Source organism: Schistocerca cancellata, chromosome 1 (assembly GCF_023864275.1).
Source record: "Schistocerca cancellata isolate TAMUIC-IGC-003103 chromosome 1, iqSchCanc2.1, whole genome shotgun sequence".
NCBI lineage: Eukaryota > Metazoa > Arthropoda > Insecta > Orthoptera > Acrididae > Schistocerca > Schistocerca cancellata.
This window is the reverse complement of record NC_064626.1, coordinates 677136953-677156850: the sequence shown is the minus strand read 5'-3', so window position 1 is coordinate 677156850 and position 19898 is coordinate 677136953. Positions and strand designations below refer to the sequence as shown.

Here is a 19898-nt window from a genome sequence, read left to right as displayed (position 1 = left end):
TTGCAATGCCAACTTGTAAACTTGTGAGAGTTCGACGAGGAAGCCAACTAGTCACACGTAGTTAATAATGTTTCGCTGGAATCGTAGTAACTCGGCAAAGACCTTCCTGGTGGCAGGCGGAAGCAGTGTGTGGGGGCAGGTCGTGCTAATCTCAGCACTTCCGGCGTGCCGTATGGTTTTCGCGCGAGATATGTGTGGTGACGACCAGTCTCCAAAGCGTCGTCTACACGTTCGCTGCTCCGAAAGCTGCATAAGGTGAGGTGCCACAGTTCCCGTTTATATACCCAAGGTTTTTACTTCCATATTTGATCATTAACGTCAGGTCTGCTTTATTACGTGTACAACATCGATATAACGATTTCTAGCGTTCGCTGAAGGCCATAATGTTTATTCTGAGGCAGGCCAGTTTGAACGAATAACTGTTGCCCCAAGCTCGGGATCATATTTGAAGAAGGTCGGATTCTGTGGTAGTTCTCTCCTTGATACGTCGTTTTGGCAGGGAACGTATTTACCTCAAACAGACGAACAGAACTGTTCGCCTGTATCTCTGACGTCAGTCGCTTGTAGAATATTGGAACATGATTTATATTCGTGTATTATGAGATTTATGGAGTCCGAAAATCATGTTGTAGGAATCAGCATGGGTACAGGCAACAACGATCGTTCGTCCAGAGACCTAGAAAGCAGTAGATACAGGCGCATCCCTTGACTTTCGGAAGGCTATAGATGTAGTTCCGCACTGCCGCCTAATGAGCAAAATACGAGCTTACGCCGTATCAGACAAGCTGTGCCTGGATTGGAAAGTCTCCAGCAAGCAGAACACAACAGGTCATTCTCAATGGTGAGAAGTCTTCATATGTAAGAGTAACTTCGGGCTTATCCCAGAGGAGTGATATTAGATCCACCACTTCTCACAATATGTACAACTGTTATAGTAGGTAACATCGAAAATTCCTCGAGGCTTTTCGCGGATGACGCTGTTGTATACAGAGAAGTCGAAATGCTAGAAAATTGTAGCGAAATTCAGAAAACCTGGAGAGCATCGACGACTGGTGCAGGGGGTGGAAACTGATACTCAATGTGAACAAATGTAACGTATTGCGAATACATATACAAAAAGGCTCTTTGTTGTGTGATTACACGATTGCAGAACAATTACTGGAAGAAAAGTCAAGCAATATATTGCTTATTGCTACGTATATCTCACGAAAAAAGGACGAAGAAAAACTGTAGGCTTTCAAGCCCACACGAAAGCTTATCGGCAATCGCTCTTCCAGCGAACCATACACGTCTGGGAAAGAAAAATGGGGAACTCACTACGGTACTGAAAGCATCCTGCGCCACCCACCGAAAGATGGGTTGCGGAGTATATTGTGGATGTAGCTACAGACATAGACGTACATCAACCGTAATGTCGAATCCTGCCTATCACTGGATTATAACCAGTCTGTGTGGTTTCCCTATGACAATTTGCGACGAGGAAGGAAGAATGCTTGAGATTCATCTAGTATCCCGTGAGCGCTAGGTGCATGAGAGGGAAAGAAATTGTTCTCATACGACAGGTAGGTGAGATACGAGGGACACTTATCCAGGCGAATTTATGGTGAAAAAACCGTGAAATTTCTTTGCCGAATTCCAAGCCCTATCAGGTCGGATTGAGGGAGGACGTAAAAGCTGTTCAGAGGCGGGCTGTTAGATTTGTTACTGGTAGGTTTGATCATCACGCTAGTGTTACGGAAATGCCTTCAGGAACTCCGGTGGGAGTCTCTGGAGGAAAGGAGGCGTTCTTTTCGTGAATCGCTAGGGGAGGAAATTTAGAGAACCAGCATTTGAGGCTGACTGCAGTACAATTTTACTGCCGCCAACTTATATTTCGCGGAACGACAACAAAGATAAGATAAGAGAGATTAGGGCTCGTACAGAGGCATATAGGCAGTCATTTTTCCCTCGTTCTGTTTGGGAGTGGAACAGGGAGAGAAGATGCTAGTTGTAGTACGAGGTACTCTCCGCCACGCACTGTATGGTGGATTGCGGAGTATGTATGTAGATGTAGATGTAGAAGCGATGAAGAAAGATCGATATGATGGCATTGGCGAAGGTGGGCAGAAGGTTTAAAAAACACTCGGTATCAACATGCATGCTCATGGCTGAGGACCACAATGCATGGTAGGGCCTAGGGGAAGCCGTCATCAAATCAAATGATTGATATCGATGATTATACGCAGCATGGACGGACTGTGTCTCTATATTTACAGAGCAGTTACCTCACGGCTGCAGATGGAAGCAGTCCAAATTTTTTGAGGCATGGAACATGAAAGCTATTCATTAGCATAAAATGTAAGGTTGAAGCATAGACCCAGTATATAGACCAATCGTCTCTAAAGCGCCTGTCGAACTTCTCCCCATGCGAGAAGCAGATTACTGTTAACAAATCCTCACTAGTCTCCGAGACTAACTGAGAAGCCTGAGGTTTAACCCATTATGTTTGCATTCACTCTTGTCATTAGAAAAAGATCGCAACAACATCACTTCCACCCCAATCCGGTTTAGTATGGGCCTGTAATTTTCTTTGCAGAAGAATTCTGTCTTCTCTGAAGGTCGAGCGCGAAGGTATGTGTAGGACTAAAGTACTAACGACTTCATTAATGTGAACAATAGTCGTGACTACACATCCGGTAAACTGACATCATGTCGATAAAAGAAGCGTTCAAATGATCTATGGAAGAAGCAAATTAGTATCTAACTAGCAACCAGAACAATAGACTCGTGTCAGGTCACGACACGACAACGTGAATCTTTACTGTTTTAGGGGACACTACTTTCTAAACCTAAAAAGAATATTTCCATCACTACTCTTCTGTTGGCACTATGTGTCTTACATTCCTATTCGTAAGAATTAACATTCGTTACTTGCTGGTCCTACGGTTTTCCACTAACGTAACTTCATTACTAGTATAGCGCCACACGTGTCTCAATTGCCAGTCTCCATTAGTTTGCGAGGATAGGTCTCAGTTTTGTTAACATATTTTAACACAACAATATTGTGATCACGAAATTTCAAGTCTGCCATGTGCCTTGCACAACAACGTGACTGACTTCCGTGAGTAAACGGCTGCAACGAATTTTGAGCGGTCCGTTAGTACGCATAGCACATACTCATAAACTGCCGCAATAACATTTGGAACGTATGTCTACACAAAACGGTTTAACACATATGCTGAAAGTACTTATTCGCTGGATTTATGAACATCAAAATTGTTCAAATGGCTCTGAGCACTATGCGACTTAACTTCTGAGGTCATCAGTCGCCTAGAACTTAGAACTAATTAAACCTAACTATCCTAAGGACATCACACTCATCCATGCCCGAGGCAGGACTCGAACCTGCGACCACAGCTGTCGCTCGGCTCCGGACTGTAGCGCCCAGAACCGTACGGCCACTCCGGCTGGCAAATGAATATCCAACACTGAAATGTTTAAATTTTTTGAAGGCAGTCATTGACAGCCATAAGAATATTCACAAATTTTGATTGTACCATGTTTAGACACCTTCACTCTTTCTTTACTCTTTCTACGGTCTTTGTGGGAGCGTAATTGTGTTATCTATACCACAAGCAAAATATCAATACAATAAAGGGCATATATGCACGGCCCAGTCACATCAATTTGTTCATTGTCTGTATTCCAAATCAACGTTCAATAACTACTCGCACACGACAAGTTGCAGCACTACCTGTGGGGGGACGCGCAAAACATTAAAAAAAAAAAGTTCAAATGGCTCTGAGCACTATGGGACTTAATTGCTGTGGTCGTCAGTCCCCTAGAACTTAGAAGTTCTTAAATCTAACTAACCTAAGGACACCACACACATCCTTGCCCGAGGTAGGATTCGAACCTGCGACCGTAGCGGTCGCGTGGTTCCAGACTGTAGCTGCTAGAACCGCTCGGCCACCCCGGCCGGCGGAAAATATTACAGTCGTTATCGTAACGCTGACGTTGACAAAGGCATTGTCATTGGCTTTCTGGCCAGGGGTTGAAGCATTTACGAAACGTCTAAGTTTGTAAGTTATTGGCGTGCCGCCGTGGTGAAGTGTATCGTACATGGCAAAATGGCACTATCCAAACTCAGCGCCGAGGCAACTGACAATGCAGCGTGTGGCAGTGTACGGGTGTGGTTCGAAGAGCACCAGGACGAGTTTACCGTACTCCCCTGGCCACCAAACTCCCCGGATTCAAACCCTTTAGAGAATCTGCGAGACCGCCGTTCGCGTCATGGATCCTCAACCGAGAAACCTGGCGCAGCTAACTGCGGCACTGGAGTCGGTATGGCTGCACATGTATGGCTGCACATCCCCTTGTAAAAATTAAGAACGACTGTGCTGGTGAAACTGTTACGTTATTTGATACAGAGACAGCTGAGTAAAACTGAACGTACTCAGACAGTTCTCTCTTTACTTATTCTGATCATCACTAAACTGACACATAATATTTTTATCGCAACGCAGTCTGACTTTCAAAAATCCCTTCAAAAGAATGGCCCTGACTAACAATAACCTATACTTTTCATGAATCACTTACCTCACAAAAATCTTCGTTACGCGAACTACTGCAATACGGAGAGCGGCAATTCTGCCAGCAAAATAAAAGATTCTAACTACTGAAGGCACTAACTACGGATAGGCGTAGTTAGCAAATGAAATATTTTGATAGAGAACAGCCGGCCGAAGTGGCCGAGCGGTTCTAGGCACTACAGTTCGGGACCGCGCGACGCAACGGTCGCAGGTTCGAATTCTGCCTCGGGCATGGATGTGTGTGATGTCCTTAGGTTAGTTACGTTTAAGTAGTTCTAACTTCTAGGGGACTGATCACCTCAGACGTTAAGTCCCATAGGGCTCAGAGCCATTTGAACCATTTTTTGATAGAGAACAAACAATTTATTTACCTTAATAATGTTCAAAAGTCATCATATATGTATCAGTTCATGACATCCATGTTTACAAATTTCCTTTTTCTGACAGACGGGTCCAGCACTAAGTGGCGTTAACAACATAAAAACCTAAACAGCCTACTTACAACCTCGCTGACTCGCTTCCTACACCTCTCGCAGCGGTAGGCGCTGCAAAATGCGGCGATTCAGGCTTTTGACAGATGTTTTAAAACAAACTTGTAGCAATTCTTCCATAATAAGTAATTAGTTGTACATCACACAAAAATTGAACCATTCTATTGGCAGTATAAATATAAAACATGTCGAAAGTGATACATGATATGCAAAATGTAAATACAATTACTATACAGCCCATATGAGGAATTTTCAGATTTTTACGTCAGCCACCCTGATCGAATTACGCATATTTTGTCAGATCTGCAGTGCATTCGGCACATGCAATATCAATTTTTGTCGACATTACGATTAATCTAAAAATACATTGTTTACTCTGATCAAAAAATTAAATGTTTTATAATCTGCATCTAGAATGACTACCAACATAAGTAACTTATAAGTACATGTCGTCGGTTTTGCGAAGCAGCATAAATCCCTTCATAAACCCAATACCCCAGGTCCAGACAGGTTCCTTTCAGAGCATCCAGGTACTGTAACTCCATACTTAACAATCATTTACAGCCAATCGCTCTTCGATAGATCCGTACATAAAGACTGGAAAGTTACAAATGTCACACCTGTAGCCAAGAAAGTAAATAGACGTAAGCTGCTGAGTTACAGACCCGTATCACTAACTTTGATTTGCAGAAGAATTTTGGAACATATACTGTGTTCGAAAATTATTAATTACCTCGAAGGAAACGATTTATTGAAAAATAGTTAGAAAATATCATTCTTGTGAATCACAACCAGCTCTTTATTGCCACGAAGTAATTAGTACTGTCGACAGGGGATGTCAAATTTTTTACATATTTTTAGAGTTCCATAAAGCTTTCGATGCCGTTTGTCACAAGCATCTTCTAATCAAATTACGTGCCTATGGAGATCGCCTCAGCTGTGTGACTGGATTCGTGAATTCCGGTCGGAAGGGTCACAGTCGGTTGTAAATGACGGAAAGTCATCGAAACAAACAGAAGTAAGTCTGGCGTTTCCCAAGGAAGTGTTGTAGGCACTCTGTTGCTCTTGAGCTACATAAACGACATAGAAGACAATCTGAGCAGTCGTCTTAGATTGTTTGCAGATAATGCAGTTATTTACCACCTTATGAGATGATCAAAACTAATTGCCAAATGATTTAGACTTCTGTATGGTGCGAAATGTGGCAATTGACTCTAAATAATGAAAAGTGTGACCAAATGAGTGCTAAAAGGTATTACCTAAATTTCGGTTACACGATAAATCACACAAATCTAAAGGCTGTAAACTCAACCAAATACTAAGGGAATACAGTTACGAATAGCTTAAATTGGAATGATCTCATAGATAATATTGTGGGTAAAGCGACTGCGATTGAGTGGCAGAATATTTAGACGGTGCAACAGTTTTGCTAAAGAGACACCTTACATCACGCTTATTCGTCCTGTTTTGGAGTACTGCTGTGCGTTGTGGGCTTCGAGACAGCCGGTACTGACAAAGGACTTCGAAAAAGTTCAGAGAAGGGCAGATCGATTCGAATTACCGAGAAATAGATAAGAGAGTCACGGACATGATACCAGAATTGAGGTGGCACTCATTAAAACAAAGATGTTTTTCGTTGCGGCAGCATCTTCTCGTCAAATGCCAATCACCATCTTTCTCCTCCAATTGTGAAAATATTCTACTAGCGCCCACCCACATAGAAAGAAATAATCATCCTAATAAGATAAGAGAAATCAGATCTCGCACAGAAAGACTTAGGTACTCGTTTTTCCCGTGCGCCATTCGAGGGTGGAACGGTAGAGAAATAGCTTGAACGTGGTTCGATGAACCTCTGCCAGACACTTAATTATGAAATAATGTAGATGTGGTAAGTACCTACATTCAGAAACATTTAATGTTTCGTGTTGGCTATTCTGTATGGAGGCTAACATTGCAGCATCGTTAGTCTCGAATCCATACAGTGATAAGCCAAAACATTGTGAGCACTCCAACCGTGACGCTGACAGCCGCGTGATGGCGTTGCTGGCACGTGACGTGGTAACAAAGACATGTAAGCGGAGCAGACACGGGTGGGGGAGCGCCGTATCGGAGACATAGCCTGCAAATGGGGAACTCTATTGGGGGTTAACGAATTTTAAAAACGGCAGTTTATTGCTATGTAGAGCGTGTGAACGAGTATCTCATAAACGGCGAAGCAGCTCGAATGTTCACGTTCTATCTGTCTCGAGTATCTATGGAAGAATCAGCAGGACAGTGAAGCTACCACTAGTATCTGAATGGTTGGACGTCCACAACTTCACAGAACGTGGGGTTCGGAGTCTTGTCTGCTCTGTAAACTAAGGCAGATGGTGAGCTGTGGCATCTCTGCCGAAAGAGAACAATGTTGGCACACAGATGCAAAAGAGTTCCGGAGCACACCGTTCATCGTACATTGTTGAAAATGGAGCTCCGCAACAGATCATCTCTACAAGTTCATGTTTTGACGCGACGATATCGTGAATTACGATTGCAGTGAACACGGGACTATAGGGACTCGACCGTCGAACAATGGAAACGTGTCTGCTCTTCGGGTGAACACATTTTTTCCATACGTCTCCAAAAACGCCGTCATCGAGGTGAACGGCGGCTCGAAACGTGCGGTGTGCCACGGACACAGGCTGGTGGGAGCATTATTATGCTGTGGGAGAAATTCTTCTGCGCTTTCATGGGACCTATCGTAGTAATCGATGACACGCTGACACTTGCAAGCCACCTGCATTCTTTCGTGCTTGATGTCTTTCCCGACGGCGATGTCATTTTTCAGCAGTAAATCTGTCTCTCTCTCGGAGCCAGAACCGTCCTACAGTGGTTTGCGGAGCAGTATAGTGCACTCACGTTGATGTGCTCGAGACCAAATTCGCTTGATGTAACCCCGGGTTCCCGGGTTCGATTCCCGGCGGGGTCAGGGATTTTCATTGCCTTGTGATGGCTGGGTGTTGTGTGCTGTCCTTAGGTTAGTTAGGTTTAAGTAGTTCTAAGTTCTAGGGGACTGATGACCATAGATGTTAAGTCCCATAGTGCTCAGAGCCATTTGAGCCGCTTGATGTAAGTCCTATGGAACCCAACTGGGCTACTATTTGGGGCTATGACCGCGTACCGAAATCAGCGGTCCATTATTTCTCCGGATTACATGACTTGTGCGTAAACATCTAATGCCATGTGCCTCCACAAACCAACCAACGAACTATCGGATCCCTGATACGCAGGATCAGCGATGCCTTTCGTTCCAAAGACGGATAAACAAGCTGTTGGTGGTCACAATGCTTCGGCTCATCAGTGTACGTTACGTGACAGTACAATCTTTGGTAGGTTAGTTGAAAATTGAGCTTTGCGGAGTGTTATGCGCCAACAGCAGGTGTTCCAGGAATAATTCTGTTACGCTGACAAAGCATGTTTGCTGCTTGCTTTTTACTTTTGACGGTGTCTAATGGCATATTTACTACAAGGCATGTAATACTACAGATGTGCCAGTATGTTCAGTAATGCGATGTAATGATTTGCGATTCATTCTTTTATGGAACTTGATGATTGGGTAATACAGTGCCGAAAGACTTTGTAGTAAATAAATGACGCGTTTTCTACAACTGGTGCGTAATGTTCTGAGTACTGACTTCATAATGCCCTATACCATACAACGAAACAGATATATTTATAGAAACCTTACAAACACAGTGCACAAAATTTGGAGTATACATCTTATTGGGAAGCTATGTAGGGGTCAGTGAAGTGATGTGGAAGGAAGACAAGGATTTCTGGTCAGATGAGTATCGGGTAATATCAACAGCAGCAGAAAATGGTATAACAGGTGTAGGATTCGTTATGAGTAGGAAGGTAGGGCAGAGGGTGTGTTACTGTGAACAGTTCAGTGACCGGGTTGTTCTAATCAGAATCGACAGCAGACCAACACCGACAACGATAGTTCAGGTATACATGCCGACGTCGCAAGCTGAAGATGAACAGATAGAGAAAGTGTATGAGGATATTGAAAGGGTAATGCAGCATGTAAAAGGGGACGAAAATCTAATAGTCATGGGCGACTGGAATGCAGTTGTAGGGGAAGGAGTAGAAGAAAGGGTTACAGGAGAATATGGGCTTGGGACAAGGAATGAAAGAGGAGAAAGAGTAATTGAGTTCTGTAACAAGTTTCAGCTAGTAATAGCGAATACCCTGTTCAAGAATCACAAGAGGAGGAGGTATACTTGGAAAAGGCCAGGAGATAAGGGAAGATATAAATTAGATTACATCATGGTCAGACAGAGATTCCGAAATCAGATACTGGATTGTAAGGCGTACCCAGGAGCAGATATAGACTCAGATCACAATATAGTAGTGATGAAGAGTAGGCTGAAGTTCAAGACATTAGTCAGGAAGAATCAATACGCAAAGAAATGGGATACGGAAGTACTAAGGAATGACGAGATACGTTTGAAGTTCTCTAACGCTATAGATACAGCAATAAGGAATAGCGCAGTAGGCAGTACAGTTGAAGAGGAATGGACATCTCTAAAAAGGGCCATCACAGAAGTTGGGAAGGAAAACATAGGTACAAAGAAGGTAGCTGCGAAGAAACCATGGGTAACAGAAGAAATACTTCAGTTGATTGATGAAAGGAGGAAGTACAAACATGTTCCGGGAAAATCAGGAATACAGAAATACAAGTCGCTGAGGAATGAAATAAATAGGAAGTGCAGGGAAGCTAAGACGAAATGGCTGCAGGAAAAATGTGAAGACATCGAAAAAGATATGATTGTCGGAAGGACAGACTCAACATACAGGAAAGTCAAAACAACCTTTGGTGACATTAAAAGCAACGGTGGTAACATTAAGAGTGCAACGGGAATTCCACTGTTAAATGCAGAGGAGAGAGCAGATAGGTGGAAAGAATACATTGAAAGCCTCTATGACGGTGAAGATTTGTCTGATGTGATAGAAGAAGAAACAGGAGTCGATTTAGAAGAGATAGGGGATCCAGTATTAGAATCGGAATTTAAAAGAGCCTTGGAGGACTTACGGTCAAATAAGGCAGAAGGGATAGATAACATTCCATCAGAATTTCTAAAATCATTGGGGGAAGTGGCAACAAAACGACTATTCACGTTGGTGTGTAGAATATATGAGTCTGGCGATATACCATTTGACTTTCGGAAAAGCATCATCCACACAATTCCGAAGACGGCAAGAGCTGACAAGTGCGAGAATTATCGCACAATCAGCTCAACAGCTCATGCATCGAAGCTGTTTACAAGAATAATATACAGAAGAATGGAAAAGAAAATTGAGAATGCGCTAGGTGACGATCAGTTTGGCTTTAGGAAAAGTAAAGTGACGAGAGAGGCAATTCTGACGTTAGGGCTAATAATGGAAGCAAGGCTAAAGAAAAATCAAGACACTTTCATAGAATTTGTCGACCTGGAAAAAGCGTTCGACAATATAAAATGGTGCAAGCTGTTCGAGATTCTGAAAAAAGTAGGGGTAAGCTATAGGGAGAGACGGGTCATATACAATATGTACAACAACCAAGAGGGAGTAATAAGAGTGGACGATCAAGAACGAAGTGCTCGTATTAAGAAGGGTGTAAGACAAGGCTGTAGCCTTTCGCCCCTACTCTTCAATCTGTACATCGAGGAAGCAATGATGGAAATAAAAGAAAGGTTCAGGAGTGGAATTAAAATACAAGGTGAAAGGATATCAATGATACGATTCGCTGATGACATTGCTATCCTGAGTGAAAGTGAAGAAGAATTAAATGATCTGCTGAACGGAATGAACAGTCTAATGAGTACGCAGTATGGTTTGAGAGTAAATCGGAGAAAGACGAAGGTAATAAGAAGTAGTAGAAATGAGAACAGCGAGAAACTTAACATCAGGATTGATGGTCACGAAGTCAATGAAGTTAAGGAATTCCGCTACCTAGGCAGTAAAATAACCAATGACGGACGGAGCAAGGAGGACATCAAAAGCAGACTCGCTATGGCAAAAAAGGCATTTCTGGCCAAGAGAAGTCTACTAATATCAAATATCGGCCTTAATTTGAGGAAGAAATTTCTGAGGATGTACGTCTGGAGTACAGCATTGTATGGTAGTGAAACATGGACTGTGGAAAAACCGGAACAGAAGAGAATCGAAGCATTTGAGATGTAGTGCTATAGACGAATGTTGAAAATTAGGTGGACTGATAAGGTAAGGAATGAGGAGGTTCTACGCAGAATCAGAGGGGAAAGGAATATGTGGAAAACACTGATAAGGAGAAGGGACAGGATGATAGGACATCTGCTAAGACATGAGGGAATGACTTCCATGGTACTAGAGGGAGTTGTAGAGGGCAAAAACTGTAGAGGAAGACAGAGATTGGAATACGTCAAGCAAATAATTGAGGACGTAGGTTGCAAGTACTACACTGAGATGAAGAGGTTAGCACAGGAAAGGAATTCGTGGCGTGCCGCATCAAACCAGTCAGTAGACTGATGACAAAACAAAAAAAAAAATGTATCACACAGTCCGCTTTTGCAGCAGCGTCGTCAGCGTAGATGGCTAACATTCGGAGCACATGGGTGCGGTTCCCTGCAATTCCAGCTATATTTCCTCGCTGAGATGGCTTTGACGCGTTCCACTGAGCCTCGTGATGTCAACTCAGGAGCTACTTGACCCAGTAGTAGCGGCTGCGCAATATGGAAAAGTCAGAATAAAGACCCTGGAGAGCAGGTTGCTTACCACATGCCCCTCCATACCGCGTCTGCATGACGCCAAATAACAGAGGACGAGACGGTGGCCGATTGGCATTCCTCGGGCCTTCAGGATCTGGACGAGGCGCTGGTATGCGTCACATAATACTGTTAACAGGGATTCTCAGAGTTTACTGTATGAATTAAAATGAAACTGTGTCGAACTCCTTAAAATTATCGTGTTTTCAGCTATGGTTATTTAATTGGAAGTTAGTTTAGATCTCTATGCCATATTCTAAGATGGTAGGGTGACATATATACTAAAAATATGTAGTTAATACACTGAAGCGCCAAAGAAACTAGTAAAGGCATGCGTATTCAGATACAGAGATGTGTAAACAGTCAGAATACGGCGCTGCGGTCGGCACCGCCTGTATAAGACAAATCTCTAGCGCAGTTGTTGGACTGGTTACTGTTGCTACAATGGCAGGTTAACAAGATTTAAGTGAGTCGGAATGTGGTGTTACAGTCGGCGCACGAGCGATGGGACACAGCATCTCCGAGGTAGCGATGAAGTGGGGATTTTACCGTACGATCATTTCACGAGTGTACCGTGAACATCAGGAATCCTGTTACACATCAGACCTCTGACATCGCTGTTGTCGGAAAAAAAAGTCCTACAAGAACGGGACCAACGACGACTGAAGAAAATGGTTCAACGTGACAAAAGTGCAACCCTTCTGCAAATTGCTGCAGATATCAGTGCTGGGCCACGAACAAGTGTCATCGATATCGGCTTTCGGAGCCGAAGGCCCACTCGTGTACCCTTGATGGATGCACGACACAAATCTTCACATCTCGCCGGGGCCTGTCGACACCGACATTGGACGTTGATGACTGGTCGGACGAGTCTCGTTTCAAATTGTATCGATCGGATGGACATGTACGGATATGGAGAGAATCTCATGAATCTATGGACCCTGCATGTCAGCACGGGACTGTTCAAGCTGGTGGAGGCTCTGTAATAGTATGGGGCGTGTGCAGTTGGACTGATATGGGACCTCTGATACGTCTAGATACGACTTTGACAGGTGGCTCTTAAGTAAGCATCCTGTCTGATCACCTGCATCCATTCATGTCCACTGCATATTCCGACGGACTTAGAAAATTCCAGTAGGACAATGCGACACCCCACACGTCCAGAATTGCTACACATCCGTTGGCGATCTCTACCCCTTCGTACTCTTACGTATTTGTGGACAGCCTTGCAGGATTCATGATGTCAGTTACCTCCAGCACTACTTCAGACATTATTCGAGTCCATGCCACCACGTCTGTTGCGGCACTTCTGCGCGCTCAGGGGGCCCTACACGATATTACGCAGGTGTACCAGTTTCTTTAGCTTTCAGTGTATGCTAAGAGTAATAAGTATAGAGAGAACTGTCTGAGTACGTTCAGTTTTACTCAGCTGTCTCTGTATCAAATAACGTAACAGTTTCACCAGCACAGTCGTTCTTAATTATTACAAGGGGATGTGCAGCCATACCGACTCCAGTGCCGCGGTTAGCTGCGCCAGGTTTCTCGGTTGAGGAACCATGACGCGAAAGGCGGTCTCGCAGATTCTCTAAAGGGTTTAAATCCGGGGAGTTTGGTGGCCAGGGGAGTACGGTAAACTCGTCCTGGTGCTCTTCGAACCACACCCGTACACTGCCACACGCTGCATTGTCAGTTGCCTCGGCGCTGATTTTGGATAGTGCCATTTTGCCATGTACGTTACACTTTCCCCACGGCGGCACGCCAATAACTTACAAACTTAGACGTTTCGTAAATGCTTCAACCCCTGGCCAGAAAGCCAATGACCATGCCTTTGTCAACGTCAGATAAATCACTCCATTTCCGCGTTACGATAACGACTGTAATATTTTCCGCCGGCCGGGGTGGCCGAGCGGTTCTAGCAGCTACAGTCTGGATCCGCGCGACCGCTACGGTCGCAGGTTCGAATCCTGCCTCGGGCAAGGATGTGTGTGTGTGATGTCCCTAGGTTAGTTAGGTTTAAGTACTTCTAAGTTTTAGGGGACTGATGACCACAGCAGTTAGTCCCATAGTGCTCAGAGCCATTTGACCTCTTTTTTTTAAATGTTTTGCGCGTCCCCACACTGATAGTGCTGCAACTTGTCGTGTGCGAGTGGTTATTGAACGTTGATTTGGAATACAGACAATGAATAAATTGATGTGACTGGGTCGTGCATATATGCCTTTTATTGTATTGATATTTTGCATGTGGTATGGATAACACAATTACGCTCCCAAAAAGACCGTAGAAAGAGTAAAGAAAGAGTGAAGGTGTCTAAACATAGTACAATCAAAATTTGTGAATATTGTTATGGCTGTCAAAGACTGCCTTCAAAAAAATTTAAACATTTCAGTGTTGGATATTCATTTGCCGGCCGGAGTGGCCGTGCGGTTCTAGGCGCTACAGTCTGGAGCCGAGCGACCGCTGTGGTCGCAGGTTCGAGTCCTGCCTCGGGCATGGATGAGTGTGATGTCCTTAGGATAGTTAGGTTTAATTAGTTCTAAGTCCTAGGCGACTGATGACCTCAGAAGTTAAGTCGCATAGTGCTCAGAGCCATTTGAACAATTTTGATGTTCATAAATCCAGAGAATAAGTACTTTCAGCATATGTGTTAAACCGTTTTGTGTAGACATACGTTCCAATGATATTCATGCTATGGTATAAAACACGTATTATTGGAGTGACATCCCTAAAACACTATAGCAGAATGTGTTAAGAATGTTCTGAAAGGCAAGGCTCATTTTCTTGTCTCTCCTTTCCTAAAGAAAAGAAATTTAAGTGCAGGTGTATTCGTCGGCTGTGCCAGGTGTCGCTCTGAGTCATTAGGAGTATTTTGTCTTCTCTTACTTTGGATATTTGTAATTTTGTCTTTGCGTTGTGTAGCTAGAGTAAGCCCAAACAATTACTGCTCGTGACGTCCTTCAACATAGAACTCGATTTGTTTCCCATTACAAACTAAATTATCTTTAAATTCGATAGAGCGGTCCCAGTTTAGTGGAGTCCAACATTTGTTTTATCGGCATGTATCAAGAGGGTCAGTAAAACTCTAACGATAACCAGCAATGCAGCAACGACTGAGCAGCGCTGTGTTCTTGGCGGTAGCTGTCAGCTCGGGCCAGGGCAGCGCTGTCGCTGCTGGAGTACTGGTTAATTTTCGAGTTTTACTGTCTTTGTTGACACATATCGATAAATCAAATATAGCTCTACACGAAACAATCTCTCTCGGATGGACACATAAAATTCCAATTCAAAAAACATTTTGTTTGTTAATTGGAACCAAACCGACACTGGACGTCGCCTGAAAATCGTGACAAGCAGTGATTGGGGTGACTCCAGCTACGCAAACCAAAAACGAAATTGCAGATATCTGAAGGAACACCAGAGAAAATGCACCTGACGACTTTTGGCAGACACAGCTTGTAGATGCGAAGGCAAAGAAGATGTCTCCTTGTTCTGCTTCTAAAAGTTGTTTGACTGAGTTTAAAAAGCTGATCTGCATTGCAGAAAGGTGATAGGTAGCTAATTAAAACGGAGAATGTTTCCATATTCAGTAGACAGAATATTCATCCAAAACTTATAAAAAGAGATGTGTATAACTGATTTCGTTAATAGCAATGTTTAGTAATAGATCACGCATCTTCAACTACAATGCATCTATATACATATCTTCATGTATGTTGCATTTATATATCGGGTGATCAAAAAGTCAGTATAAATTTGAAAACTAAATAAACCACGGAATAATGTAGATACAGGTAAAAATTCACACACATGCTTGGAATGACATGGGGTTTGCCTGGCTGATAAACACCTGCTGGAACGTACGATGTTTATGCAGGATGGTGCCCCAACTCATATTGCTAGACGCGTGAAAGATCTCTTGCGCGCGTCGTTTGGTGATGATCGTGTGCTCAGTCGCCACTTTCGTCATGCTTGGCCTCCCAGGTCCCCAGACCTCAGTCCGTGCGATTATTGGCTTCGGGGTTACCTGAAGTCGCAAGTGTATCGTGATCGGCCGACATCTTTAGGGATGCTGAAAGACAACATCGGACATCAATGCCTCACCATAACTCCGGACATGCTGTACAGTGCTGTTCAAAACATTATTCCTTGACTACAGCTCTTAGAAGAAAGATTAAGGAAAGGCAAACCTACGTTTCTAGCATTTGTAGACTTAGAGAAAGCTTTTGACAACGTTGACTGGAATACTCTCTTTCAAATTCTAAAGGTGGCAGGGGTAAAATACAGGGAGCGAAAGGTTATTTACAATTTGTACAGAAACCAGATGGCAGTTATAAGAGTCGAGGGACATGAAAGGGAAGCAGTGGTTGGGAAGGGAGTAAGACAGGGTTGTAGCCTCTCCTCGATGTTATTCAATCTGTATATTGAGCAAGCAGTAAAGGAAACAAAAGAAAAATTCGGAGTAGGTATTAAAATCCATGGAGAAGAAATAAAATCTTTGAGGTTCGCCGATGACATTGTAATTCTGTTAGAGACAGCAAAGGACTTGGAAGAGCAGTTGAACGGAATGGACAGTGTCTTGAAAGGAGGATATAAGATGAACATCAACAAAAGCAAAACGAGGATAATGGAATGTAGTCGAATCAAGTCGGGTGATGTTGAGGGAATTAGATTAGGAAATGAGACACTTAAAGTAGTAAAGGAGTTTTGCTATTTGGGGAGCAAAATAACTGATGATGGTCGAAGTAGAGAGGATATAAAATGTAGACTGGCAATGGCAAGGAAAGCGTTTCTGAAGAAGAGAAATTTGTTAACATCGAGCATAGATTTAAGTGTCAGGAAGTCATTTCTGAAAGTATTTGTATGGAGTGTAGCCATGTATGGAAGCGAAACATGGACGATAAATAGTTTGGACAAGAAGAGAATAGAAGCTTTCGAAATGTGGTGCTACAGAAGAATGCTGAAGATTAGATGGGTAGATCACGTAACTAATGAGGAAGTATTGAATAGGATTGGGGAGAAGAGAAGTTTGTGGCACAACTTGACCAGAAGAAGGGATCGGTTGGTAGGACATGTTCTGAGGCATCAAGGGATCACCAATTTAGTATTGGAGGGTAGCGTGGAGGGTAAAAATCGTAGGGGGAGACCAAGAGATGAATACACTAAGCAGATTCAGAAGGATGTAGGATGCAGTAGGTACTGGGAGATGAAGAAGCTTGCACAGGATAGAGTAGCATGGAGAGCTGCATCAAACCAGTCTCAGGACTGAAGACCACAACAACAACAACAGCTATTGTCGAGGAATGATGGTGGACATATCGAGCATTTCCTGTAAAGAACATCATCTTTCCTTTGTCTTACTTCGTTAAGCTAATTATTGCTATTCTGATCAGATAAAGCGCCATCTGTCGGACATTTCTTGAACGTTTGTATTTTTTCGGTTCTAATAACACTGCCATGTCATTCCAAGCATGTGTGTCAGTTTGTACCTCTCTATCTCCATTATTCCCTGATTTATTCACTTTTCAAATTTATACGGACTTTTTGATCACCCGGTATATACCTGATACATTAGATGGTAATTACATGAATTAGATGTATTTTTAAGTGCTGAAAAATAAAAAAGTTAACTCAAACAAAATATAATTTGTTTCTACATTATTTCTAAGTAGTATTGGAATGGTTGTAACATTTATCACTCTTTAGAACTGACTCTCTTTTTTTTATTCGAGGATTATTAACCAGAAAACGCATGCAGTGTTCTACATTTGTATACTACAGCGCGGTAGCGAGACGACGGAGCATAACTCAAGGTTGTCCCGTGCGAAACTCGCTCGCCTCTTGCCTTGTGTGGTGTGATAGTTTTATCGGACTTGATTAAACTTCCTGTTCGCTCGCGCTCACTTTGACCTATGGCCTAGCAATGTGAGTGAGGTGTGATGTCTGAACTGTTATTACGGGAGCGTCAGTTGGTACTTACTATTTGTTATTTCAGTCGTTGAAGTCCGTGGTAGTTGTTGCAAGATTAAAGGCGGAGACACCACAAATACAACGAGCAATACAGAAAAACGCTCACTTTTTTGGAACGCTGTAATTGTCTCACATTGTAACGGAAGTTTCAGATTTGCCTCAAAGGTGCCTGCAACCTTCCTCCATAACAACGTAAAAGTGCGGCGTTCTGCGAAATCATACTCGAGCTCAGCGATGCTTCAGACCGCAATGTTTCGATGCATGCCAGAAAAAGGCCACAGGTTAGAAGTTCATTTGAGCTGAAAGGTGGGTTAATGACGTCACATGGCACCAGATGTCACCACGAGTCTGCCTGGCGCCACCGTGGATATGTTACACTATGGAGAGGTCGTCACATCTCTGTTACCCACATTTCACCCCCGTTTTTGACGCCTCTGCCATGGAGGTCAGAACGAAGGGCATAAATGAATCCACCCGTTTTCTTGCGGCGTTCATTTCCACACATTTCACAGTCGAAAATGACACTTTACTGTGCAATGAGCAACGGGACTACATTCCCGACTATGTTCGACGCTGATGACACACACGGACGATTCAATTCTTCTCTAAATAAGTGGTGGGCCGGCACCCCCATTGAAAGTGATCTGAACCCTTAGAATGCAGTGCAGTCATAATTTTCTGGTCCTTTAATTGTGTTGCGCAGTGTATCTTAAAAATAAAAAGCTTTTATTTCATCGCTAACACTGCACAACTATGCTCATCGTCACATGGCTACAATTGTTGTCTCACATCTTCAGTACCTTAAGGATCAAGAAATATGCTCCTGTGACGTGCTCCATACATCCACGGCTTGTTATTTATCTGAATATATGAAAGTCTGAGAGAGAAGTAGAGAAATGATTGTAAAAAATCACGTACACACTGCAGCATCCAATGTGGCACGTGAACATTTCACAGTATTTCTCACATCAGACGAACAAATTACCGATCACTGCAACACATTACAGGTGTCGAGGACATGTTACTGGAGAGAAATACAACTACCGAAATCTGGCGTCAGAATAAAAGTTTCTTCAAAGTATTTTAAACATAGCTGCGCAACAGCAACGGTTCCACGTAATAAGACTAAAAACAGCCGACCAGTTGCAATGGATAAAGTAATATTTACCTAGGTTTCGACAGATTTAAATCTGTCTTCTTCAGAAGGCGGCAGTATTACATTAATATGGAATGATGTATCATCGTCGTTTTTACAAATATCTGCATAGATCCATTAGTCCAAATTAAAATATAGCCCTGAAAATAGGGTTTGTCATGTAAATAAAAATTAGTACTTGGATGTTGCAGAGCTCACAAGCGACTGAAAGTGTTTGTAGGCGGTTGGGATCTTTCCAAGACTATTTATCTCTGCGTTGGTTTAGCTGCCACATGTAGCATGTAGCAATATACAGTACGATGTATGCCAAAGTGCTTTTTTAGGATAATAACGCTTGCTTATGTTATTAATGGCATTTTATAAATTTTACTTCCACTGGTGAAAGCGAAAAACCTGCTCTTTGTTAGCAACTTGGCAACCGTGTTTCATTCCTGTTGCAAAGGATTGTGAGGAGTAATTTTTCTCGTGCCGCAGAGTAAATTCGACAGCAAAATCGACACTCGCTGATATCTAAAACGAAAGCGTAATAGGGAAAAGAGGAAAGCTGAAAAATGAAAGGTGAGCAGTCGGTGTGTATCCCACATTTTCCCTCAGATGAGTACTGTATCTGTTTAGGAAAGCCGTACTCCTTGCTTCAATTACGTCCGTGATTCGAAAATCATGAGAAACAGTACATCAAGTTCAGCGGTGTTAAAACTTTCGAAAGAAAGTGAGTGTGGTATCTTGACGAAGCTCACTACGCAACGACGCAGCACAGAAGTAACTGAGGCCATATTTGAGAGTTTGAGCTCGTAGTCGCCTTGGACAAAGGTATAGACCCCGGTACAGTGAACGGTACGGTACTAAAAAAAATCATTAACTAGCTTTCATGACGATAGCGAGCCGAAGTCGGGCGTGGACCTGTACAAGGAAGACCTCGAATGACAATTATTCAAAGACATTGGTTTTCAGTGG

At 43.1% G+C, this 19898-nt stretch overlaps 1 protein-coding gene across 1 annotated transcript in view; it reads left to right on the top strand.

Moving 5' to 3' along the window:
* The first annotated feature begins 221 nt into the window (after positions 1-221).
* LOC126184060 (prolargin-like) overlaps positions 222-19898 on the top strand; it is a 119707-nt gene continuing 100030 nt past the window's right edge. The window contains exon 1 of the mRNA XM_049926424.1: positions 222-255. The gene's annotated coding sequence lies outside the window, so the exon portion shown is untranslated. The remainder of the gene's footprint in view (positions 256-19898) is intronic.